This window comes from Stomoxys calcitrans, chromosome 2, assembly GCF_963082655.1.
Source record: "Stomoxys calcitrans chromosome 2, idStoCalc2.1, whole genome shotgun sequence".
Lineage (NCBI taxonomy): Eukaryota > Metazoa > Arthropoda > Insecta > Diptera > Muscidae > Stomoxys > Stomoxys calcitrans.
The window spans coordinates 162,766,441-162,794,059 of NC_081553.1; the positions used below are offsets into that span (position 1 = coordinate 162,766,441).

General features: G+C 37.9%; 1 protein-coding gene across 1 annotated transcript in view; it reads left to right on the forward strand.

Annotated features, from left to right (window-relative positions):
- The window catches only part of LOC106094216 (uncharacterized), a 126,230-nt gene that overhangs the window by 16,442 nt on the left and 82,169 nt on the right, over positions 1–27,619 (forward strand). The window contains exon 2 of the mRNA XM_059363099.1: positions 23,622–23,665. The gene's annotated coding sequence lies outside the window, so the exon portion shown is untranslated. The remainder of the gene's footprint in view (positions 1–23,621; positions 23,666–27,619) is intronic.

Below are 27,619 nucleotides of genomic sequence, written 5' to 3' on the forward strand. Positions count from 1 at the left end.
TCCATTGTGATTTTTATTACGATGTGCTGTATTTAACACAATTGCAATTACTTACAAGCCCATGGGGTTGCTTGTGATTATTTTCATGTATACGTATATAGAAATGTGCAATTATGTGAGTATTTTTACCCAACACTGGTTTAGTCGCTCAAACACTCACCATTTCTCTCGAGTAGGAGATATACAAGAGAATAATTATTGGTCCAGTAAACACTTTTTCCATTTTTGGTTTTTCAACAAAAGAAAGGTTCTTTTACCGTAGGCAAAACTGCTAAAGGTTTACAATAAACAAAGTTAGTTACCTTCAATAATGCACCGTTTATGCCAAACGCTTGATATGTTGAAGCGAAACGTTGCCCAGTTACAACAAGAGAAAAGCTTTGTAATAATAGTATTTTGTTTTTCTTAAAAATTTCCCAAACGTTTTATGTTTTGCGTGTACATATAATTTTATAAAATTTAAGGCGTCTTTAGTCTCTATCTCAAATCGCGGGATCAGTCACTACCGGGGCTATATTTATGAGTTGTCTTTGAAGTCAAGTCCGGAGTTTGGTTTTTATGGGTTTATGGCTATTTATGCACCTAACTGAACGGGTATAAACGTACGAGGGTTGCCTTTTATACTTCGGGATTAGAGAACACAAAAAACAAACATTAATCATCGAAAATCACTTTATTGTTTTTCAAAATATTCTCCATTTTGATCTATACACTTTTGCATGCGTTTGAACCAATTATCGAAGCACTTTTGCCGCTCTGGTTGAGGTATCTCCATAACATGCATTCTGAACGCATCAACCGCTTTTCAGGTGTCGAAAAACGTTCTAACCTCTCATTTTGTTTTATGTACCGGAATAAAAAGAAGTCATTCAGTGCCAAGTCTGGACTATACGGCGGATGACTCATCAAATCGATATTTTAAGTGCTCACAACTGCAGTTCTTTCGTATTTTTGGAGTATTTCTTTCGACCAATGGACACGAGCCTTGTTTTGAGGGATTCACAAAGTATGTGGGATCCAACTCAAACAAATTTTTTTGACGGTCAAATGTTCATGCAATACGGAATGTATGCTTGTCCCATTAATACCTTAGGTTGTCTCAATCTCAACATGACGATCTTGCTATATCAGTTGGCATACAGCATTAATGGTTTTTGAGACAACAACTGACTTTGAACGACCATCACAAAATTCGTCTTGGAGTGAACTGCGACCTCGGTTAAATTCACCATACCATCGATAAACACTATTGTTAAGTTAATCCACGTCGAAAGTTGTAAAAAATAATCGCACGAAAATGTTCACGATTTAATTCCATATTTTGGACGAGATGAATCTTTTAAGTTACTGTAAACAACAAAACTATCGCTCGTACGTCAAAACGTTTTGAGTACGTATAACCTCAAAAATGTCAAGCTTTGCGGTAGATCTGTCAGTTGCCAGATTGCAACACATGGGTTGTCCAATCCGGAAATAAAAAAGGTAACCCTCGTATTTTACATATCAAATTTTGTCCAAAAACCAATAAAAATGTAAGCTTCTAGTGGCTCAAGAAGTCAAATCGAAGGACCACCTAATACGAGAGCTACACTCAAGGAAATATTTTTTTCAAAATAGCAAAATTTATGCTTACATAACAGTTATTATCTGATGAAAATGGGAAAGCAGAAATTACTGCTTTTTCAACTAACATGGGGCAGCTGTTTTAAGAAACATTTTCGTCTGCTATTTGAAATAACACAATCTGCTGTTTTAAATGCAAAAATCTATCTATATATATAAAAATTAATTTGTGTTTGTTTGTTTGTTTGTGGGTTTGTAAATTTGTTTGTTCCGTATAGATTCAAAAACGGCTAAACCGATGGGGCTCGAATGAAAGGTAATCGCGAGTAGATTACGAATATGGTCCGAAAGGAGCAATATGCTATATAAGTTTTTGATATCGCAAGGGGGGCGGACACTCCTACTTACCCCAAAAGTACCACCCAAAACTAAAAGTGGACCGATTGAGACAATATGGAACTTAAATGAAAGGTATTTAAGAGTAGAGTACGATTTCCATATTAAAAAGTGAATCCAAGTAATTGGGGGGCCGCCCTGACCCCAAAACCCCACAAATTGGTTTATTGGACGATAATGACAATATGGGGCTCGAATGAAAGGTATTTGCGAGTAGATTACGAATATGGACAGGAAGGAGGTATAGGCTATGTAAATTGTTAATGTTGGAGGGGGCGAATCCTCCCCCGTTACCCCAAAAACGCCACCCAAAATCAAAAGTTGACCGATAGGGACAATATGGGTATCAAATGAAAGATATTGGAGAGTAGAAAACGAATATGGTATAAATTAGGTTCAAGTATCCAAGGGGTAGCCCAAGCCCAAAAACTGCTCCAAAAAGACATATTGGACGTATATATCAATATAGGACTCAAATGGAAGATATTCGGGAGTAGACTACGAATATGGCATAAAAAACGAGGTTTGATATCTGAATGGGGGGCGGACCCTCCCCCTTACCCTAATTTTCAGAAACGCCAGATCTCGGAGATGGGTGGCGCGATTTAAGCGAAATTTTGTGTGCTCTCATATAGTACCCTAAAAATAAGAATTTGGTATCCAAATTTCGGATGGGGTACCTAGGGGGGGCCGTCCCACCCTAAAACCCAAAAAACATTTATTTAAACCAACCACGACATTATGGGACTCAAATGAAAGGTAATTAAAATTAAAAAACGTATCTGATATCCAATTGTCGGACCAAGTGTTAGGGGGACCACCCCAACCCCCAAAACACCCCTAAATCGGACATATTTACCGACCATGGCAATATGGGACTCAAATACAAGGTATTTGCGAGTAGAATACGAATCTGATATCCAAATGTGGGACCTCGTTTTCCGGGGCTCACCCCTTTCCAAAAACACCCCCAAACAGGACTTATTTACTGACCATGGGAATATAGGGCTTAAATAAAAGGTATTTAAATGTAGAATTCGAATCTGATATCCAAATATGGGACCAAGTGTTTGGGGCCGTCTCTCACCAAAAACATCCCCCAAAGGGGAAAAACTTACGACCACAGTAATATTGTGCTCAAACGAAACGTCTTTGGGAGAAAAGCACGAATTTAATGTCAATATTTGGGAAAAGTGTCTATGGGGCCACCCCACCCCCACAACACCACCCAAATTGTAAGTATTTGCTGACAATTGCAATATGAGGATCAAATAAGAGGGTTTTTAGAGTAGAACACTAATCCGATATATATTTTCAATTCCAACTCACTGAGTGGCCGCCCATCCCCCAAAACACCCCCCAAGACGGTAATGTTTGCCGACTATGGAAATATGGAGCTCAAATTAAAGGTATTTGGGAGTAGACCACGTATCTGATATCAACATTAGGGACCAACTGTCTAGGGGACATCCACCACCATAACGACCCCAAATCGGACGTATTTGCTCATCAAGACAATTTGGGTCGTAAAGAGAGTGGAACTAAATATTTAAAGTTTTTATGGCCAATACCCCAAACCGAACATATTTGCTGACTATTGCAATGAGGCAATGGCAATGGCAATAAGGGGTTCAAATAAATGATAAATAGATATATGAGAATAGAGCACGTTGCTGATTTAATTTCTGGGCTTAGTGTTTGGGGGACCGCCCAAATCCCCGAAACACCCCTAAATCGGGCATATTTACCGACCATGTCAATGTGGAGCTTAAATGAAAGGTATTGGGGGGTAGAGCGTGAATTGATACCCATTTTCAGGACCACTTTTCTGGGGTCAACCCATTCCCAAAATACCCCACGAACAGCAATTTTTTAGTGACCATCGCAATATGGGGCTCAAACAAAGGTATTTGGGAGCATATTACGAATTTGAAATTCAAATTTAGGTCCATATATTTAGGACATCACCCCTTTCCCAAAACAGCCCCAAAGGGAAAAAATTTGTCGACCATGCCAATATGTGGCTCAAATGAAAGGTATTTGAGATTAGAAAACGAATTTTATAACCTATTTTGGGGCCATGTGTTTGGGGGACGCCTCATCGTATAAACTGCCCTAAACCAATGGTAATATGGGGTTTAAATAAATGGTATCTGAGAGAAGAGCACGATGCTGATATTTCTTTAGGGCCAAGTATCTGGGGGACCACCTCTCCCCCGAAAACACCCCTAAATCAGACATCATGAGAATATCGACTTGAAATGAAGTATTTTAAGAATGGAGTACAACTTACATCCAAACTTAAGTTCGTGGATCAATAAAGATCATATGGGATTCAGATATAAATGCACTTATATTGTTAAACTGTTAGCCAAGCGATATACTATTTTCGTAGCATGGCATTTTACTAAAAGCTCTTTAATTGTCGAAAATAAATTTTGTTCCATATAAAGTAAAAGAATGCGCAGCGGAGCGGGCCCGGGTTAGCTAGTCCGATATATAAAATTCTATTTGTTTTTGTTTGTTTGTTTGTTCCGTATCGACTCAAAAACGGCTGAACCGATTACCTTGAAATGTTCACAGATTGTGTAGGTTGATCTGGAAGGAAACATAGACCATATAATTTTTTGGTATCGAGAGAGAGCGGACCTCTCCCCTTATGCCAAAAACACAACCCAAAATGAAAAATAAACCGGGATCAGGACAATATAGGTATCAAATGAAAGGTATTGGAGAGTGGAATACGAATATGGTATTAAAATTTAAGTCTAAGTTCCCATCGGGCCGCCCCAGCCCCAAAACTCCCTCAAACAGACATATTGGACGTGTATTTCAACATGGGACTCAAATGAATGGTATTCGGGAGTAGATTTCAAATCAGGCATACAAAATCCAATCGAAGTATAGGGGGTCACGCCACCCCTCAAAAACGCCATTAGACCCATTATGACTATATGATACTTGGCTCAACCGATTTTCTTAAAATTTTCATAGATTGTGTACGTTTGTCGGGAAGGAAACATAGGCTATATAATTTTTTGATATCGGGTGGAGGCGGACACTCCCCCTAACCCAAAAAACGCCACACATATCCGAAAGTGGTCCGATGGGCACCATAAAGGTATCAAATGTAAAGTATTGGAGACAAGAAAACAAATATGGAATTAAAATAAGGATCCATGTACCCAGCGGGCGCCCCAACATCAAAACTCTTCTAACATATATATTCATGTCAATATGAAAAGTATTAGGCAGTAAATTACAAATATGGCATATAACATTAGGTCCAAGTAATGGGAGAACGCCCACCCCCGAATACCCCCAAAAGTGCATATTAGGCGACCATGGCTATATGAGACTCAAATGAAAGGTATTAGGGAGTAGATTACGAATATGACATTAAAATTTACGTTCAAGTCTAGGTGGCGCTTTTCCCCCTAAAGATACGTCAAATGGGTTATTGGACCCATTATGACAATATGGGACTCAAATTAATGGTATTTGGGAGTAGAAAACGAATTTGATATTCAATGTCGGAGTCAATTGTTTTGGGGTACGCCCTTAAGCACCCCCTAAACAGAACTTCATTTCCGTTGGGAAATAAAGAAAGAATTTGATATCTAATTTCAGTTCAAAGTGCCAGTGGCCGCTCCAACCATAAAACACCCTCCAAACGGTTCATATTTACCGGTCATGGCAATATGGAGTTCAAATCAAAGGGATTTGGAAGTGTAGCACGAATTTGATATCCATATTTGAGTCGAAATGTCTGAGGTGCCATCCCTCCCTTAATGAGAACATTACCCTAAGAAAGAACATTACCACCAGGAACCGAGAAGGGGCCAATTTTCACACATCAATGAGTGCTTTCCTTAGTAACTATACAATACTAAAGACTTAAAAGCTTAAACTTTGCAAAACTAATTTTTTTACCTCGCTTAGCTACCATTTTTCCACAAATTTTGATTTTAATGAGCCATAACTAAGAAACTACAAGGCGTAGCACAACTTTCAGACATTTATTTCATAGGCTGAACACTTATCTATCATTTGCCGTTTAAATCATTCAATTATCTTATTCGGTTCAAATAAGATAATCTCAAACGGCGCCACCGGGCATCGTTGGCTCATAGCCATAGAGCAATGACTTGATGTTATCCTAAAGAAAAAAGTAAAGAGATTTCAAATCGCACTAACGAGGCGGCCATTCCTGAGATAACTGTCACGCGTGCTCTGTGGATTGTGGCACTGTGCTGTTGAAACCGTGTCGTCCAGGTCCATATATTCCAACTCAGGTCAAAAATAGCCAGCACGGTGTAGTAGCGTTATCCATTCACGGTATGTGACGATTGACATCCTCGAATAAGAGGTTTCACCCAATGAAGCCGCCGGCATGCAAACCGCACCAATCAGTTTCTTTTTTGTGGGTGAAGCACAACCCTTATGTGTACAATACATTGACTACAACATCATTTGTGCCTTGCAGATCCTTGGTAGTAAGCACAACAAGAACAGCATAACTTCCCTTGTCCCTTTACATTCTATTTCATGCTGTTTCAACAAAAACAACATCTTCTGAATGGCGTTTTGTTTCGCAAGTCACGCGTGATCTGTGGAATGTTATGCTATAATTATTATTTCAGGTATGCGATCAGGGAATTTCTTCTCATTTTCTTTCCAAAAATTAAAGTCATTCCTTACATTTTATTTTAGTATCTTCTCATTCTAAAACCCCCATCATAAATGAAGCTGCAGTAATTTTTAGCAAAACAGCAGACTTTTCAATAGTGAGACTGATGTTCTAAAGTTGCTAACATTTAGCTATTACAGCTACAATAGCAACAAAATTGACTGAAAACAGTCAGCAGACTATGTATTATCAGTAGGATTTTTTTCTTTGAAATCTGATCCAATATGGCCTTTTTCCAATTTCCAACGGCCGAATCGGTCCAGTCAGCGAAAGGCATCGCCAAAAATAATCTGCCTGCCAGGTTAAGTATTCTATAAGCACAGAGAAATTTGTTAGTAAAAATGTTTGCTATTAGAACAGAAAATCTGGACAACAGTAATTTCCTGCTATTAAAATCAATGTATCTCTTAAAATTTATGTGTTTTGTGCAACCAACTATAAAATTATTTTTTTTTTGTACTGTATACATATGTAATGATACCTCAACTAGTTTCTGTTTCCTTTGTGCCTTAATTGGTGGGCTGAATTCCTTGAGGACCAATTACTTCTTTATAGCTTCTCTCCAATTACTTCTTTATAGTGGCTCTCAGACGTCAATAAACTGAGAGCGCGTGAAAATTTGTGAATGCTAGCGTACTTATTGTAAATATTTTTTATTGCTTTTAAGTCATAACTCCGAGCTTACGCTATTTTGCCCATACACCTTTTTTGATTGTAAGAAGATCCGAGGTTTGTATATAATGACTTAAATTGAAAAATAATCGCCAAGTCGAAAACATTAAACGATTGTAAACGACCAAACGTTGATGCCATAATTGAAATTAATATTCGGATTTCTAGGCTATGTATCTGATATATTTGGGCTAGACTTCCTCGCAGAAGTCGATTTGGACTTATAGCGTGCGTATTTAATACCTTTTCCTGTTCCGAAATTGATTGACCCCTACGAAATCCTCACCAAGGATTTGTAATGTTCTTTGGACTGCTCACATTTATAAACTGAAAATCAAAATTTATTCACATCCGACAAGAATTTCACTCCCAAGGTTCTTTGTGCCCAATTTTCGCTAAATTGGAAAAAATTGTGCCTTCAGAGGCCCAGGGAAGCCAAATATTAATTTCGACTTTCATGGCTTATAGCTAAATTTGAGACGATTTACATCAATAAGAACATTTCATGGAGTTAGCATTGCACGCTAAAAAGTTACAGGCAGACGGATCAAGACGGACTTGATTCACTTAAAGTATCATGGCGATCAAGATATATGTCCGTTATAGTATCTTACACCAATGTTCTAGTATCAATTCCATGCTGGAGGGTTTAAAACTAAGATAAGCGGAATACCCATATGTCTCATCAAAAAATAACCCCCATTTGAAATTTTTTCAAAAAGTATTTTCTTATTCATCAAAAACTATCTTGTCCCCTTTAAAGTAATATTAACATTGTCCATTCGTTTGCAAATCATCGAAATAATGATTGAGAACCAACAAAGTGTACGAGGTCTGATCAAAATATAACCGTTATTTTCATTTTATTTATTTATTCATCAATAACTATCTCGTCCATACCAAAGTAATTACCCTCAGATATTTTTTCGGTTTTTTCCAGTGATCGAAACATTTCTGAAAAGCGCCTTTTGGTTACAATGCAAATTTTGCCCATGAACATCTACAAAGGAGCAGGGGCAAACTTCTCACCTATCAATGAGTGCAGTCCGATTCAAGTTTAAGCTCAATTATAAGGGGCCTCCTTTATATAGCCGAGTCCGAATGGCGTGCCGCAGTGCGACACCTCTTTGGAGAGAAGGTTTACATGGAAAGTACCTCACAAATGTTCCCAGCGTTAGGAGGGGAAAGCCACTGCTGAAAATTTTGTCTGAAGGTCTCGATCCCAGGCGTTCAGCGTCATAACCTCTGCGCTACGGTGGCCACCTTTTAGTTACACAACACTTAATACAGTTTCATTGATAGTAAAAAATCGTAGAGCACAATAAGAGCACGACTAACCTTTTCATCTGTCAAACGCAAACTGACAATCCAAAATGGTTGATATTACTAACATATACGACAGACATGTGTACCTACATAACAGAAAACAAATAAAAGCGTGTTAAGTTCGGTCGCCGAATCTTATATACCATCCATAGATAGCATTTGTCAAGTTATTTGCCCAGTATCTCTTTAAAAGCAAACAAAGGATAATGGAAAAAAAATTGCCATGCTATCCGAGCCATAACCTGAACCGATGCGGACTGAACTTGTTTGAGATTATACTTGTTTTGCAGTCATTGTGCAAAACGTCATCCAAATCGGATAAGCATTGCGCCCTATAGGAGCTCAAGAAGTAATATCGGGAGATCAGTTTATATGGGAGCTTTATCTGTTTATACAAAAGTCAGTACAAAAGTTCAACAATATCGGATAAAGACTGCGTCCTCTATAGGTTCAAGAAGTATAATCGTGAGAACGGTTTATATGGGAGCTATATCAAATTATGAACCGATTTGGCTCATACTCAGCAAAGTTGTTGGAAGTTTCTAACAAAACACCTCATACAAAATTTCAGCCACACCAGCTAAAAATTTCGGCTCAAGATCCAATATCGGTTTATATCGCAGCTATATCAAAACATGGACCTATTATAATCTCAACGGACCTACACCAATAGGAAGTATTTGTGGAAAATTGCAAGCGCTAAACTTTGCTCCTTCGAAAATTAGCGTGCTTTCCACACGGACGGGCATGGCTAGATCGAATTAAAATATCGTGGCGATCAAGAATGCATGTACTTTATGGCATTCAAGACCAATATTTCGATGTCTTACAAACGCAATGACGAAATTACTATACACCCATCCAATGGTGAATGGTATAAAAAAATGCGACAATCGAACAAACGTAACTCACGAAATTTGAAAATAATGTGTTTATACCCTCCACTATGGGATGGGAGTATACTAATTTCGTTATTCTGTTTCTAACACCTCGAAATATGCTTCTCAGACCCCATAAAAAATATATATTCTTGATCGTCATGTAATTTTAAGTCGATCTAGCCATGTCCGTCCGTCTGTCTGTCGAAAGCACGCTAACTTTCGAAGGAGTAAAGCTAGGCGCTTGAAATTTTGCACAAATACGTTTTATTAGTGTAGGTTGGTATTGTAAAATCGGTTCATGTTTTGATATAGCTGCCATATAAACCGATCTTGGGTCTTGACTTCTTGAGGGCGCAATTCTCGCCCGATTTAACTGAAATTTTACACATGGTGTTTTGGTATCACTTTCAACAACTATGATTTAAATCGATCCATGTTTTCATATAGCTGCCATATAAACCGATCTTGGGTCTTGACTTCTTAAGCCTCTAGAGGGCGCAATTCCCATCTGATTTGACTGCACGTAGTGTTTTGATATCTTTTTCAACAACTGTATTAAGTATGATTCATTCTGGTATAGCTGTCATATAAACCGATCTTGGATCTTGACTTCTTGAGCCAATAGAGCGCGTTAATCTCATCTGATTTGGCTGAAGTTTGCATGAGGTGTTTTGTTATGACTTCCAATAACTGTGCTAAGTATGGCGCAAATCGGTATATAACCTGATATAGCTGCCATATAAATCGATCTAGGATCTTAACTTCTTGAGCCTCTAAAGGGCGCAATCCTCATCCGATTTGGCAGAAATTTTGTACAACAGCTTCTCTCAACATAGGTGTCTAATACGGTCTGAGTCGATTAATAGCTTGATATAGCTCCCATATTAAATTATCTCCCGATTTTGCTACTTGAGCCCCAACAAGGCGCAATTCTTATCCGAATGAACTGAAATATTACACAATGAATTCTACAATGTTCTGCATTCATTTATGGTCCGAATCGGACTATAACTTGCTATAGCTCCAATAGTATAACAGTTCTTATTCAATATTCTTTGTTTGCCTAAAAAGAGATACAGCCGCGCATTGAACTCGACAAATACGATCCATGGTGGAGGGTATATAAGATTCGGCCCGGCAGAACTTAGCACACTCTTACTTGTTTTTAATCCGACCTCGTTTATACGACAGATTTTGTTATTAATACAACATCAACCAAAACTCCAAAGTACATGTGAAAAACTATTTTCCAATTTTCAAAAAAAAATTTCCTTAATTAGACTTTTGCTGCTCTTATTTATTAAACCCTTAAAATTTGCTCGCCACAATTAACGTCGATCGCATTCACTTTGCGATTTTAATACCCTCCACCATAGGATGAGGGTATACTAAATCCGTCATTCTGTTGTAACTCTTCGAAATATTCGTCTAAACCCCTATCAAGTATATAATATATTCTTGATCATCATGGCATTTTAAGTCGATCTAGCCATGTCCGTCAATCTGTCCGTCCGGCCTTTCGTCTATCTGTCGAAAGCACGCTTACTTACGAAGGAGTAAAGCTAGCCCCTTGAAATTTTGCACAAATACTTCTTATTAGTGTAGGTCGGTTCGTATTGTAAATGGGCCATATCGGTCCATGTTTTGATATAGCTGCCATATAAACCGATCTTGGATCTTGACTTTTTGAGTCAATAGAAAGCGCAATTCTTATCTGATTTGGCTGAAATTTTGCATGAGGTGTTTCGTTATGATTTATAACAACTGTGTTTAGTATGATTGAAACTGGTCCATAACCAAATATAGCTGTCATAAAAATCGATCTGGGGTCTTGATTTCTTGAGCAATTATTGTCCGACTTGGCTGAATTTTAGCATGAGGTGTTTTGTTATGACTTTCAATAACTGTGCTAAATATGGTTTAAATCGGTTCATAACCTAATATAGCTGCCATATAAACCGATCTGGGGTCTTGACTTCTTGAGCCTCTACAGGTAGCAATTCCGATCCGATTTAGCTACCATATAAATCGATGAGGGGTCTTGACTTCTTGAGCCGCTATAGGGCGCAATTTTTATCCGATTTGTACAATGACTTTTTCAATGACCTTCAACATAGTTGTTGAATATGGTCTGAATCGGTTTATAGCCTGATACAATTCCCCTATTCTTAGCTGATATTTTACACAATGACTTCTACTATGGTCTCCCATATTCAATTCAATTATGGCTCGAAATGAACCTTTGTTTGCCTAGAAAGAGATACCTGGAAAAGAGCTCGAGAAATGCGATTCATTCTGCGCGGCCGAACTTAGCACGCTCTTACTTGTTCACTCTTAACTTTTGTTTATATTTGGAATCGAAATTTTAAAGTGGGGTATAATTTTTTTGGGTTGCATTTTATAAATGTTTATTGACTTGACAAGTAAAAGCGTGCTAAGTTCGGCCGGGCCGAATCTTAGGAACCCACAACCATGGGTTCTGCTAAAAATTTATACAAAATAAATTAAGTTGTAGGGCATAATTTTATCTACATACCAAACTTCTGTCAAACCAGCAAAAATTAGAGCTTCTTGGAACCGAATGAATATAATCGAGAAACCGGTTTACATGGGAACTATATCAGAATATAGACTGATTCGAATCGTATTTGACACAGTTGATAGAAGTCGTAACAGAACACTGCATACAAAATTGCAGCCAAATCGGACAAAAATTGTGGTTTCCAGGGGCTCAAGATGTGTAATCTGAAGATCGGTTTATATGGGAGCCATATCAGATTATAGACCGATTAGGACTATACTAAGCACAGTTGTTGGAAGTCATAACAGAACTACACCAGAGGCCCATGAAAACAAATCGGGAGATCGGTTTATATGGGAGCTACATAAAAATCTGAACCGATATGGCCCATAAATAATCCCCTACGACGTGCATCAATATTAAGGAAAGACTAGATTAGTATGCCCCCATCCTATGGTGATGGGTATAGAAGTACATATGGGATCTAGAGATTCACTGGCGGGAGCATTTCCGCTTCTGGGATCCACTAATTACTCAAATGGTTCCCATATAAAACGGTCTTCCGATTGGTCTTCTACGGCCGCAAGAAGCTTAAATTTGTGACTGGTTTCCCAAGATTCGGCACGGACGAAATTCTCACATTTTCATTAAATACTAGCCGGACCGGGCCCGCTCCGCTGCGCCTTCTTTATTTCTCTTATATCTTTTTGGTTGGAGACACTTCGCCCTGAATACCGATATCGAATTCGTGCCATTGTAGCCCATGACGCTGAACATGTTCGAATCCTGTCCCCTCTTAATGTTGGCGACATTTGCGAGGTACAATGTTATGCATGGTCATTTAAAAAATTTTCCCCAAAGAGGTCTCGCACTGCGGGACGCCGTTCGGACTCGGCTATAAAAAAGTCCCTTATCATTGAGTTTAAACTTGAATCGGAAAACACTCATTGATGTGTAAGAATTTGCCCCTTCTCGGTTCCTGGTGGTAATGTTCTTCCTTAGGGTAATGTTCTCATTAAGGGAGGGACGGCATCTCAGACATTTCGCCTCAAATATGGATATCAAATTCTAGCTGCACTTCCAAATCCCTTTATTTTTGACCCCCATATTGCCATGGGCGGTATATATGAACCGTTTGGAGGGTGTTTTGGGGCTGGATCGGCCACCGGGGCTGCCACCGGCATTTCGCACTGAAAATAGGTATAAAATTCGTTCTTTACTCACAACGGAAATGAAGTTCAGTTAAGGGTGTGCTTTAAGGCGCACCCCAAAACACTTGGCTCCAAAATTGGATATCAAATACAATACGTTTTCTTCTCTCAAATACCTTTCTTTTGAGTCCCATATTGTCATAATGGGTCAAATAACCCATTTGACGTATCTTTAGGAGGAAAAGCGCCACCTTGACTTCAACGCAAATTTTAATGTCAAATACGTAATCAACTCCTTAATACCTTTCATTTAAGTGATGGTGGGCTAATATGCCTATTTGGGGGTATTTGGGAGTGGGCGACCTCCCATTACTTCGACCTAATGTTTTATGCCATATTTGTCTTCTACTGCCTAATACTTTTCATTTGAGTACCATATTGACATGAACTTCGAATATATCTGTTTAGAGGAGTTTTGGGGTTGGGGGGCTCGCTAGGTTCTTGGACCCATATTTTAATACCATATTCGTTTTCTGGTCTCAAATACCTTAAATTTGATACCCTTATTGTGCCCATCGGGCCACTTTCGGATATGGGTGGCGTGTTTGGCGCCTCCACCCGATGTCTAATAGTTATATAGCCTATGTTTCCTTCTAGACAAACGTACACAATCTATGAAAATTTTAAGAAACTCGTTTCAACCAAGTATCATATAGTCATAATGGGTCTAATGTCGTTTTTGAGGGATGGCGTGACCCCCCATACTTTGATCTGATTTTGTATGCCAGATTCGAGATCTACTCCCGAATACTTTTCATTTGAGCCCCTTTTGAAATTAACGTCCAATATGTCTGTTTGTGGGAGTTTTGGGACTGGGGCGGCCTGATGGGTGCGTAGACCCAAATTTTAAATCCATATTCGTATTCTACTCTACATTTTACCTTTCATTTGATACCTATATTGTCCCGATCGGTTCACTTTTGATTTTGGGTTGTGTTTTTGGCATAAGGGGGAGAGTCCGTCCCCCTTCCGATACCGAAAAATTATATAGCCAATGTATCCTTCCAGACCAACCTACACAATATGAGAAAATTTCGAGAAAATTGGTTCTGCCGTTTTTCAGTCGATACGGAAAAAACAATACGGAAAAAACAATCCGTGATTGGCTAATGTGCCCATTTTTGGCATTTTTGTGATGGTGGGGTGACCCTCTGTACTTCGACATGAATTTGTATGCCAGATTCGTTATCTACTCCCGCATTCTTTTCATTTGTTACCTATATTGTCCCTATCGGTCCACTTTTGATTTTGGGTGGTGTTTTTGGGGTAACGGTGGAGGGTCCGCCCCTTCTGTTATCAATAAACCTACTCCTACTTCCTGACCATATTCGTCATATTGTCATGATCGTCAAATAAACCTATTTTAAGGCGTTTTGGGACTGGGGCGGCCCCCAGGTACTTAGACCCAACTTTAATTATGAAATTCGTACTCTACTCGTACTCTACCCCCCTTCCGACATGAAAAAATTATATAGCCTATGTTTCCTTCCAGTCCAAGCCACACAATCTGTGAAAATGTCAAGGTAATCGGTTCAGCCGTTTTTGAGTCTATACGGAACAAACAAACAAACACAAATTGAATTTTATATATAAGAAGATTGCAACCGTTTCAATTAAATAAATTAAATTTTGTTTCGAAATTCTGGGAGTGGGGCTAAAATGTTCCTCGGGGCTAAGCCCCCTCCATAGCCCTATCTAGACTAATGCCTGCATGCTTATTTCAAGCTTAATTTGTATGTAACAATATATTCATTTCGTGTGACAAAATATCCAGTTTGTGTCACAAAATTAAAAAGTTTAACTTATTTGTCCAAAGCTTTAAGTATAAACCCTAGCTCGAAGTTTGAAGTTCTAACTTTCACCAACAAACACTTTTGAAATATTTCAAACACAAAGATGTTTGTGCAGCTTGCCATTGATCTACATACGAATATATATCTTTAGTTTAAAAAAATAAATCTATGTAAGTATTGAAATAGGTTAATTAGTATAAGACTATTTTTAAGGCCTGTCAAACCAACCATACATGTCCTAAAAATATTTTACTTAAACCGGAATATGCTATGCAGCCATTTCATGTACACTTTAACAAATACAAGTTCGCCGTCGGACTTATATCTCGCAAAAAGCCTCTATTAAAATGTGATCTAAATTCAATTCTCGATAAATAAAGGCTACGAAGTAGTTTTTAGTGAGAAGCCTATTGTAGTGTAGAGAAGAGAGGCCTACCGTAGTGGCATTGCTTATAATGCTTTAGATAGAAACTAAAGGAAAGAAAGATGGAGAAAACTGCGTTTCCCGCTGTCGGCCAATGTAACAGTTTTCCAAGCCGTTAATTGTTGTTTTGGTAGCTCTTGGCGAGAGCATGTTTTCCTGGCTACATAGCATCAAGAGAGCATACAACAGATGGTACATTCAAGTCTGTGACCCAGCTTTAGAACTGGATTCCATTGGCTGCCATTGCCTTATCCACTTACTAAGAAGATCTCTTTCGAAGCTTCGCAATAGCAAAGATATTTTGGTGCGCCAATAAATAGCTGCTCCAGTTTGTGATCTCTCAAACCTGTCACGTAGACCAAAGAAAATATGGCCAAGATGTTTGTAGTCAGCCCAGTTTGCAGGATAGATGAATAGAGATGGAAATGTGGGGTATGAGGAGCATAAATTTAGACGACCCATTGAAACTTCAACTAGCCACTTGGAAAGTGCGTGTGTTGAGACTATGCCGTTAGTCTGCGCCAGTGAAAAGCGGTTTTTTACGTTGAAAAGCTGATTAATTACGACGCATTGCGAAAACAGCAGCTCAATTTCGTATTTGTGTCAAATTAACTGCAATTAGATACATAGCATTTAATGTGTGACTTATATACACTTTATGTCTTACGTTTTAAAAGGGATTTAAATAAGATATAATTGGCTTATTTTAGATGACGCACATGCATATTTCAGGCATTGGAAAAACCAAATTAAAGAAAGGTCAATAACACACTCATATAAATGGATTTCCAATTTTATTTATTAAGTTTAGTGGACTTGTTATGGAAAATGTATCCCGTTATTGATGCTGTATTAGACTGTTTAGCACAGATTGGTGCCCTGTGTTAGCATAATATAAAATGGCCACAACTAACTTACCGGGCCCGAGCCTCTCCCAAAATTATTTTGCCTAAGCAAAAAAAAAAAAATACATTAAATATATTCTAAACACAAAAGTTCAGTAAAATGTTTTTTATTCACAAAATTACTTATTTATATTATATCCCATAAAACCCCGTTTACATTGCTCTTTAAATTCTTACTTAAACAGGAATTTGAATGAAATTTTTTCTAAAAAATTTTTAATTAAATTTTATCTTAGACAAAATTTCAGCGTAACTTAAGGACAAATCTTCAACCGGGGTCGAAACTGTTTTTTAAAGGCAAAATTTCATTACAATTTTTCCTAAAGGCAAAATTTTTATTAAAACTTTTTCTAAATACAAAGTTTTTATAACATTTCAGGAAAAATCTTCTAAAGCCTTAACTTCAATGACTTTTTTCCCTAAAGACTAAACTTCGGAAAAAAATCTATAAAGACAAATTTTTGCGCAGCTTATATCGATTTTTTTTTACTAGCTAAACCGGGTCCGCTCCGCTGCGCCTTCTTTTCCATTATATGGAACAAATTTTTCCTTTGAATATTTATTTTCGACAATTAAAGAGCTTTTACTGAAATACCATGCCACAAAAATAGTATATCGCTTGACTAAAAGTTTTACAATATAAGTGCCTTTATCTGAATCCCATATGATCTTTATTGGTCTACGAATTTAAGTTTGGATGTAAGATGTACTCCATTCTTAAAATACTTTATTTCAGCCCGATATTCTCATGATGTCTGATTTTGGGGTGTTTTCGGGTGAGTTGGTTCCCCAGACACTTGGCCCTGAAAAATATCAGCATCGTGTTCTTCTCTCAAATGCCATTTATTTAAACCCCATAATGCCATTGGTTAAAGAGGAGTTTACACGATGAGGCGTCCCCCAAACACTTGGCCCGAAAATTGGTTATCAAATTCACTTTCGAATCTCAAAAACCTTTCATTTGAGCCACATATTGGCATGGTAAAAATTTTGTACCTTTGGGAGTTTTTTGGGAAAGGGGTGATGCCCTAAATACATGGTCCTACATTTGGATATCAAATTCGTATTCTACTACCAAATTCCTTTATTTGAGTCCCATATTGCGAGGGTCAGCAAAAAATTGCTGTTTGTGGGGTATTTTGGGAATGGGTTGACCCTAGAAAATTGGTCCCGAAAATGGGTATCAATTCTTGCTCTACCCCCCAATACCTTTCATTTAATCCCCACATTGTCATGGTCGGTAAATATGCCCGATTTAGAAGTGTTTTGTTGAGTGGGGTGTCCCCCCAATTCTGCTCTATTCTCATTTATCTATATATCATTTATTTAAACCCCATATTGCTATTGCCCTCAATCTCATTTAAACTCCTTATTGCAACAGTCAGCAAATATGTCCGGTTTGGGATATTGGCCCTAAAAATTATGAATATTTAGTTCCACTCTCTTTAAGATCCAAATTGTCTTGGTGAGCAAATACGTCCTATTTGGAGGTGGTTATGGTGGTGGGACGTCGTGCTTTACTACCAAAGACCTTTCATTTGAGCCCCATATTGCTATGGTCGTAAATTTGTCCCGTTTGGGGGATGTTTTTGGTGAGAGGCGGCCCCCAAACACTTGGTCCCAAATTTGGATGTCAGATTCGTATTCTGCATTCAAATACCTTTTATTTAAGCCCCATATTCAAATGGTCAGTAAATAAGTCCTGTTTAGGGGGTGTTTTGTGAAAGGGGTGGACCTCCGGAAACGTGGTCCCACATTTGGATATTTGAATCGTATTCTACCTTTTATTTGAGCCCCATTTTGCCATGGTCGTTAAATATGTCCGATTTAGGGGTGTTTTGGGTCTCCCTAGCACTTGGTCCGACAATTGGATATCAGATACGTTTTCTTATCCTAAATACCTTTATTTTGAGTCCCATATTGTCGTGATTGGTCTAAATATATGTTTGGTAGGTTTTATGGTGGGGCAGCCCCCTAGGTACCCCATCCGAAATTTGGATACCAAAATTTTATTTTTAGGGTACGATATGAGAGCACACAAAATTTTGCTTAAATCGCACCACCCATCTCGGAGATCTGCAGTTTCTGAAAATTAGGGTAAGGGGAGGGTCCGCCCCCCCTTCAGATATCAAAAAATGTAGTACCTTATTTTCAACACGGGGCCATCTGTGAAAATTTAAGAAAATCGGTTCAGCCGTTTCAGAGTCTATAAGGAACACACAAAATACAACAAACAAACACAAATTGATTTTTATATATTAGATTTGAACCCCATTTTGACATTGGTGTCAAAATTGGATATCGAATTTGGGGTATTGGCCCTAAAAACTATAAATGTTTAGTTCCACTTTCTTTAAGATCCAAATTGTCTTGGTGAGCAAATACGTCCTATTTGAGGGTTGTTATGGTGGTGGGACGTCCCCTAGACAGTTGATAACTAATGTTGGTATAAGATACTTGGTCTACTGCCAAACACCTCTAATTTGAGCCCCATATTTCCATAGTCGGCAAACATGACCGGCTTGGGAGGTAATTTGGGGGATGGGCGGCCACTCAGTGAGTTGGCCTTGAAAATATATATCGGATTAGTGTCCTCCTTCCCTTAAAACCCTCTTATTTGATCCTTATATTGCAATAGTCAGCAAATACTTCCTATTTGGGTGGTGTTGTGAGGATGGAGTGGCCCCATAGACATTTTTCCAGAATATTGATTATAGATTCGTGAATTACTCCCAAAGACCTTTCATTGAGCCCCATTTTGCTATGGTCGTAAATTTGTCCCCTTTGGGTGATGTTTTTGGGGAGAGGCGGCCCCCAAACACTTGGTCCAATATTTGGATATCTGATTCGTATTCTACACCCTAATACCTTTTATTTAAGCTCTATATTCCCATGGTCAGTAAATAAGTACTGTTTGAGGAGTATTTTGGGGAAGGGGTGGACTCCTAGAAACGTGGTCCCTCATTTGGATATTAGATTCGTATTCTACTCGCAAATACCTTTCATTTGAGTCCCATAGTGCCATGGTCGGTAAATATGTCACATTTAGGGGTGTTTTGGGGGCTTATGGTGGTCCCCCTAACACTTGGTCCGACAATCAGATACGTTTTCTTATCCTAAATACCTTTCATTTGAGTCCCATATTGTCGTGATTGGTCTAAATATAATATGTTTGGTAAGTTTTAGGGTGGGGCGGCCCACCTAGGTACCCCATCCGAAATTTAGGTACCAAATTTTTATTTTTAGGATACTACATAAGACTACACAAAATTTTGCTTAAATCGCACCACCCATTTCCGAGATCTGGCGATTCTGAAAATTAGGGTAAGGGGGAGGATCCGCCCCCTTCAGATGTCAAAAAATTTAGTACCCTATTTGCACCACGGGATCATTATGCACCATCTGCGAAAATTTCAAGAAATTCGGTTCATCCATTTCTGAGTTTATAGGAACACACAAACAAACGAACACAAATTGATTTTTGCATATAAGAAGATTTTTGCATATAAGAAGATTCACCAAAATTTCAATTAAATTTTTTTTTGCCTTCTCAATGCGACACTTCATTTAACCAATACTGTTTTAAAGGACGGAAACGTCTAAATGAGTCTGATGGCCCGACGGCCACTTTAACCTAACCTAACCTAGGACATAAAAAAACATGATGCAAATTATAAGTGAATGCCCGCAATAGTTGGATGCAATTTTTAACAAATATCTTTTCCATCAAAAACGGACTTTCAATCGATTTTCATAACATTTGAAGGAGAATTTAGTGACACCATTTAAGCAAAACTTACGCAGCAATTCGTAAAAATTGTAAAAAATATTTTTTTTTTTTAATTTAGGAGTTATAGTTGCTTAATGTTCTAATTGGGTTTATGCAAATTTTCATGGAAATAAAAGTCAATTAAAACCAATTGACCGACACAACCAATAGGTTAGGTTAGGTTGAAAAGAAGGTGCATATATTGATCCGTCGCATGCCACTATGAACATACACCTAAGCCAGTAATCGGCTTGTGCGCTCTAAATACGGAAAAAAGTAACCTCGAAAAAGAAAATCTAAGTTAGGAATTCGGTGCTACTTACAACATCCTTAATTGTTTTCCATGCCACAACCTTAAGTTAGTTCATATCCGGTATTGTATACCCACCTAAATACCGGTGTCCTTTAGCCGCGAAAGCCGGGCAATGACATAGGAAATGCATCTTCCCCACATGCTCTACACATGCAATCAATTGCCGCACCGATTTTGAATAAGTGAGCTCGTAGTTCTATGTGTCCCGTTATGATACCAAAAGTTATACTGACCTCCTTCTTACTTCCTTTCAGTAATAGCATCATTCTCCCATGATCCAGATCACCCCATATGGTTTTCGCCATCCTACCGCCCACGCCCTTAAAACGGACTGCGTTGACCCGAAAGGCTTTGGGGTAACCAAGTTTGCTGACGGCAATCCACTGGCCTTCTGAGCTAAGGACTAAATATCCGCAAATCTGTCTATGTGACAGCTATATCGAAATATAGCCCGACGTGGACCATATTAGGTTCGGATATCGGTAGATCGGTCTATATTGCAGCTATATCGAAATATAGTCCGATTTGGCGAAATCGGGTAATAAATGTGGCTTTTGTATTTTGCCGCTCTTCCCATTGATATAGCCTTGTAGACCGAACCGCCGTTTTGGGGTCTTAGGACCGATGTGCCGATTTGGGGTCTTAAGCCCATAACAGGCTCATTTATTACCCGATATCGCTGAAACTTAAAACAGTGTCTTTTATTTGGATATAGTTGTCATATACATCGATCTGCCTATTAAGGATCTTAAATACGTAATAGGCGCATTTATTACCCGATTTCACTGAAATTTGAGTAAGTGCGTTTTATTAAGTCTCCCGACATCCAAAGTGAAAACAGTCCAGACCGGACCATATTTTCATATAGCTGTCATATAGGCCAATAGCTGCCGTACAGACCAATCTGCAGACAAAGGGTCTAAAAGACGCATTTATTATGCGTAAAACCGTATATTTAACTTCCCGATATCCAAACTGAAAATGGTTCGTATCGGACCATATTTTGATAAAGCCGTCATATAGACCAATTTGCCGATTCATATATTTCGGTACAAGTAAAACATCTAAATTTTTTTTTCAAGCAAAACGACTTGTGTTTTTCAATTTTTGACACATTTTTGTATCGTATTGGCGGAGTACTGCCTTATATTTAAAGGGGAAAATCAAAAACCTAATATTTATAGCATACGAAATATGGCAGATATTTACAGATCTTTCTATTTTGTTTGATTAATATGAAATTTGGAATGAGTTAATCATGATCTCTAAATGTGCATTTTAGAATTTAATATTAAACAAATTATAGTTCGATTCGGACCATAAATGAATGCTGAGCATTGCAGAAGTCATTGTGTAATATTTCAGTTCATACGGATAAGAATTGCGCCTTGTAGGGGCATAAGAAGCAAAATCGGGAGATCGGTTTATATGGGAGCTGTATCAAGCTATTGTTCGATTCAGACCATATTAGACACGTGTGATGAAGGTCATGAGAAAAGCCGTTGTGCAAAATTTCTGCCAAATCGGATGAGAATTGCTCCCTCTAGAAGCTCAAGAAGTCAAGATACAAGATCGATTTATATGTCAGCTATATCAGGTCATGTACCGATTTGCGCCATACTTAGCACAGTTATTGGAAGTCATAACAAAACACTTCATGCTAAATTAAAAGTATTTGTGCAAAATTTCAAGCGCCTAGCTTTACTCCTTCGAAAGTTAGCGTGCTTTTGACACACAGACGAACGGACATGGCTAGATCGACTTAAAATGATATGACGATCAAGAATATATATACTTTATGGAGTCTCAGACGCATATTTCGAGGTGTTGCAAACAGAATGAAGAAATAAATATACCCCCATTCTATGGTGGAGGTTAAATATCTTTTTCAGTTAAGTGAAAATTTCTACTTATAACAAGTAAACAGGCGTTAAGTTCGGCCGGGCCGAACTTTGGATACCCACCACCTCAGGAATATACGTAAACCACCTTTAATCAAAATCCGTTGAAAAGTGTACACCTTTTGTCCCACAGCAGTTATATCAAAATATTTTCGGATTTGGACCAAATACTTATATGTATCTTATGGTCTTTTAAGTAGCTTTATTTAAAAGTAAACCGATCTGAGATAAACCTTATATCGAGAGATCGGTCCATATGGCAGCTATATCCAAAACTGGATCGGTCTGCACCAAATTAATGAGGGATATCAAAGGGCCTAACACAATTCACTCTCCCAAATTTCAGCAAAATCGGATAATAAATGTGGCTTTTATGGCCCTAAGACCCTAAATCAGAAGATCGGTCTATATGGCAGCTATTTCCAAATCTGGACCGATCTGAGCCAAATAGACGAAGGATATTGAAGGGCCTAACACAACTCACTGTCCCAAATTTCATCAAAATCGGATAATAAATGTGGCTTTTATTGGCCTAAGAGCCTAAATCGAACTTAATCTGCTTATGGACAAAAAAAAAGAATCTGTGCAAAATTTCAGCTCAGTATCTCTATTTTTAAAGACTGTAGCGTGATTTCAACAGACAGACGGACGGACATGTCTAGATCGTCTTAGATTTTGACGCTGATCAAGAATATATATACTTTATAGGGTCGGAAATGGATATTTCGATGTGTTGCAAACGGAATGCCAAATGAATATACCCCCATCCTTCGGTGGTGGGTATAAAAATATTATAATCAATAAATTCCGAAGCTGTAAATGGTTTTAATACACGCCATCAGTCTTAACAATCTACACATCTTTTTTTTTCAAATAATCAATTATACATTTCTGGCGTGAGTAATTCTGGGCCAAATGTACCAAATATCAAAAAAATCAATTTTCGTATTCTGGCATCAATGTCTGATCGTTTAAAATCGTTTTATGCCATCGACTTTACAAAGTATTTAACATTTTAAATCGTAAGATGGAAACCTCTGATCTTCAGGTAATCACAAATGCTACAAACACTTCCCCAATTTCGTTGAGAGAGTGTATAGAAGTGTTCAATATGATGCTTTAATATGTGCAGGTAAAATGATATGGCTACCCTAAGAATCATAAAATAATATAAAATAAGTCTTTAGTGAGAACACTATAAATTTTAATCATAATATTTTATAGTATTTCTCATTATTTCGTTTTGTTTATTTAAGGTGTGGACAGGCTTCTAAATGCCTAAGCATTTCAAAATTTTCAGGTAAGTAACATTAACTACAAAGTAAGTAACTACAAACAAGTAGAAGCGTGCTATGTTCGGCCGGGCCGAATCTTATATAACCTCCACCATAGTTCGCATTTGTCGAGTTCTTTTCCCGGCATTTCTCTTAGGCAAAACAGGATAAAAGAAAAGATTTGCTCTGCTATTAGAGCGAAATAAAGATATGGTCCAGTTCGGACCACAATTAAATTATATGTTGGAGACCTGTGTAAAATGTCAGCCAATTCGAATAAGATCGATTTATATTAAAGCTGTATCAGGCTATAGACCGATTCAGACCATAATAAATACGTATGTTGCTGGTCATGAAAGGATTCGTCGTACAAAATTTCAAGCAAATCGGATATTAATTGCTCCCTGCAGAGGTTCAAGAAGTCATGATCCAAGATCGGTTTATATCGCAGCTATATCAGGTTATTGAGCAATTTGAACTATACTTATCACAGTTGTTGGATATCATAACAAAACACGTCGTGCAAAATTTCATTCCAATCGGACAAGAATTGCGCCCTCTAGAGGCTCAAGACGTCAAGACCCAAGATTGGTTTATATGGTAGCTATATCAGGTTATAGACCGATATGAACCATACTTGGCATAGTTGTTGGATATCATAACAAACACGTCGTGCAAAATTTCATTCCAATCGAATAAGAATTGCGCCCTCTAGATGCTCAAGAAGCAAAGACCCAAGATCGGTTTATATGGCAGCTATATCAAAACATGAACCGATATGGCCTATTTACAATCCCAACCGACCTGCACTAACGAGAAGTATTTGTGCAAAATTTCAAGCGGCTAGCTTTACTCCTTCGAATGATAGCATGCTTTCGACAGACAGACTGACTGACGGATATGGCTAGATCGACATAAAATGTCACGACGATCAAAAATATATATACTTTATGGGGTCTCAGACGAATATTTCGAGTAGTTACAAACAGAATGACGAAGTTAGTATACCCCTCATCCTATGGTGGAGGGTATAAAAACAAGTAAAAGTGTATTTGAACCTTTGTCTAATTCAACTTTGTAAATATTGTTGTCAAATTAATGACTTAGATTGTTAAACGGTTCTATCGACAAGAGATGTATTAAATCTGGGACAGTCATCCATCGTCAAAACGATGACGCGTGATTTTATTTTCGATTGGATTGTGTTTTTATACCCACCACCATTATATAGGGGGTACATTCATGCAGTCATTCCATTTACAACACATCGAAATATCCATTTCCGACCCTTCAAAGTATAGATATTTTGAATCGTCGTAAAATTCTAAGGCGAATTAATGATGCCCGTCTGTTGTCATCACGCTACAGCCTTTAAAATTTGAGACCTTAAATTAAAATTTGGCGCAGATACGTCTTTTTGGTGCATGCAGGTTAAGTTATTGAACGGGCCAAATCGGACTATATTTGGATATAACTGCCAAACAGACCGATCTGCCGATTAAGGGTCTGAAGAACATAAAAGTTTTATTTAATACCCGAATTAACTGAAATTTAAAATAGTGGGTTGTATTAAGACTCCCGACATCCGACCCAAATATAGTTCAGATCGGACTATATTTAGATATAACTGGCATGTAGACCCACATGCCGCCTATGAATCTTAAGTATATAAAAACTCCATTTATTACCCGTTTATACCGAAATTTGAAACAGTGAGTTGTTTTAAGCCTCCCGATGTCCCGATTGTTTAGATCGGACTTTATTTAGATATAGCTGCCGATCTGCTGACATAGTGTCTAAATCCCATAAATGACCCATTTATTATCCGATCGCTGGAATTTGACACATTAACTTGTATTAAACCTCCCGTCATCCGACCAGAATATGATCCATGTAGACCGATCTTCCAATTTAGGGTATTAGTCCCATAAAAAGCCGAATTATTATTGCCCGATTTCGCTGAAACTGTGACTTGTATAAGAGTTCTCGGGACCTGAATCGAATATGATCCAGACCAGCCACTATTTAGATATAACTAAGGATATGTAAGTGGAGTTATAATAAAATAGGATGATTAATGATGATACTCACCATGGTAGTAGTTATTCAAAGTTCAGAATGGCCGAACTCACAAGTTTTTTTTCTTTTTGTTTTCCTTTGTTATGGTCTCATTATTGGTATAGCGTTAATGAATTTTTAATGATGTTTTTTAGTATTTATTCAAAGTGAACATAATAAAATATATTACATTTTAATATTATTGCAATTAAGATAAAATCGAACTAACATCCAATTTTGAGCAAAACCGAGCTGATGCCTCAATATATGTATTTGTTTCGCGAATAAAAAGTACAATTAAACATCGCATACAAGATACTTTCGAGAGAACTATGTGAGAGATTAAAATCTAAAGTCAGGTCTACCAGGTATTTAGACCTGGTAAATCCACTCTAGACCAGATATTTATACTGCGCCAAATCCTGGAAAAGACCCGAGAAGGACAAATCAACACCTACCATCTCTTTGTCGACTACAAAGCAGCTTTCGGCAGACCTATACGTCCAAAGGTATTTCAAGCCATGTCTGAGTTTAGTATCCCTGCAGAATTAATAAGAATCTGAAGGATGACACTTGCTGATACATGTTCCTCAGTAAAAATAGGAAAGAATCTCTCCGAACCATTCAATACCAAATGAGGTTTCAGACAAAGAAACAGCTTATCGTGTGATCTCTTTAATATTCTGCTGGAGAAGATTATACGAGATGCAGATGTGAATAGATATGGCATACTATTCACAAGACAACAAAGGCAACTGGCCTGTGCCGACGACATCGATATCATAGGTCGGTCACCGGAAGTAATAACTGCGGCCTTTGAAAGAAAGGAGATAAGACAAAATACATGGTATCAATTTCCAAAACGCCCTGTACAACCGATCAGATGAAGAAAATGGAGAAAGTTGGGAACCACAACTTTGAAATAGTCAGCAACTTTTTCTTCCTCGGCGCCGCCGTAACCGAAACGAATGATACCAGTTTCGAAATAAAGCGAAGAATAATACTGGCTATTTGCTGGCTGATCCTACTTTGGATTAATTAAGCCGTTTGGAAACAATGCCTCCTCTTGATAGACGAAGATTACACTACACAAAACACAGGTACTAAACGTGTTGTTATATGTTTCAGAGGTATGGACACTTTTGCCAGCAGAATGATTCTTCGTTAAATATACGGACCAGTTTGCTTTAATGGAAAATATATGCGTCATATGAACAACGAGCTAGTGGAACAAATGTTCTGTCATAGCCAATTAAAGTAAAGTAAGCAATATATATTTCTCATTTTTATACCCAACACCGAAAGTTGGGGGATATTCATTTTGTCATTCCGTTTGCAACACACCGAAATATCCATTTACGACCCTATAAAGTATATATATTCTTGATCGTCGTAAAAATTTAAGACGATGTAACCATGTCCGTCCGTCTGTCTGTTAAAAACTCGCTACAGTCTTTAAAAATAGAGATATTGAGCTGAAACTTTGCACAGATGCTCTTTTTGTCCATAAGCAGGTTAAGTTCGAAGATGGGCTATATCGGACTATATCTTGATATAGCCCCCATATAGACCGATCCGACGACTTAAGGTCTTTGGCCCATAAAAGCCACAATTATTATCCGATTTTGCTGACATTTGGAACAGCGAGTTGTGTTAGGCTCTTCGACATCCTTTTTCAATTTGGCTCGGATCGGTTCAGATTTGGAAATAGCTGCTATATAGATCGATCTCTCGATTTAAAGTCTTGGCCCCATAAAAGGCACATTTATTATCCGATTTCGCTGAAATTTGACACAGTGACTTATGTTATCATTGAGCATAAAATTGAATCGGACAGCACTCATTGATTTGTGAGAAGTTTACCCCAGATCCTTAATGGAATTTTTATGGGCAAATTTGCATTTTGCATATCTAAATATAGC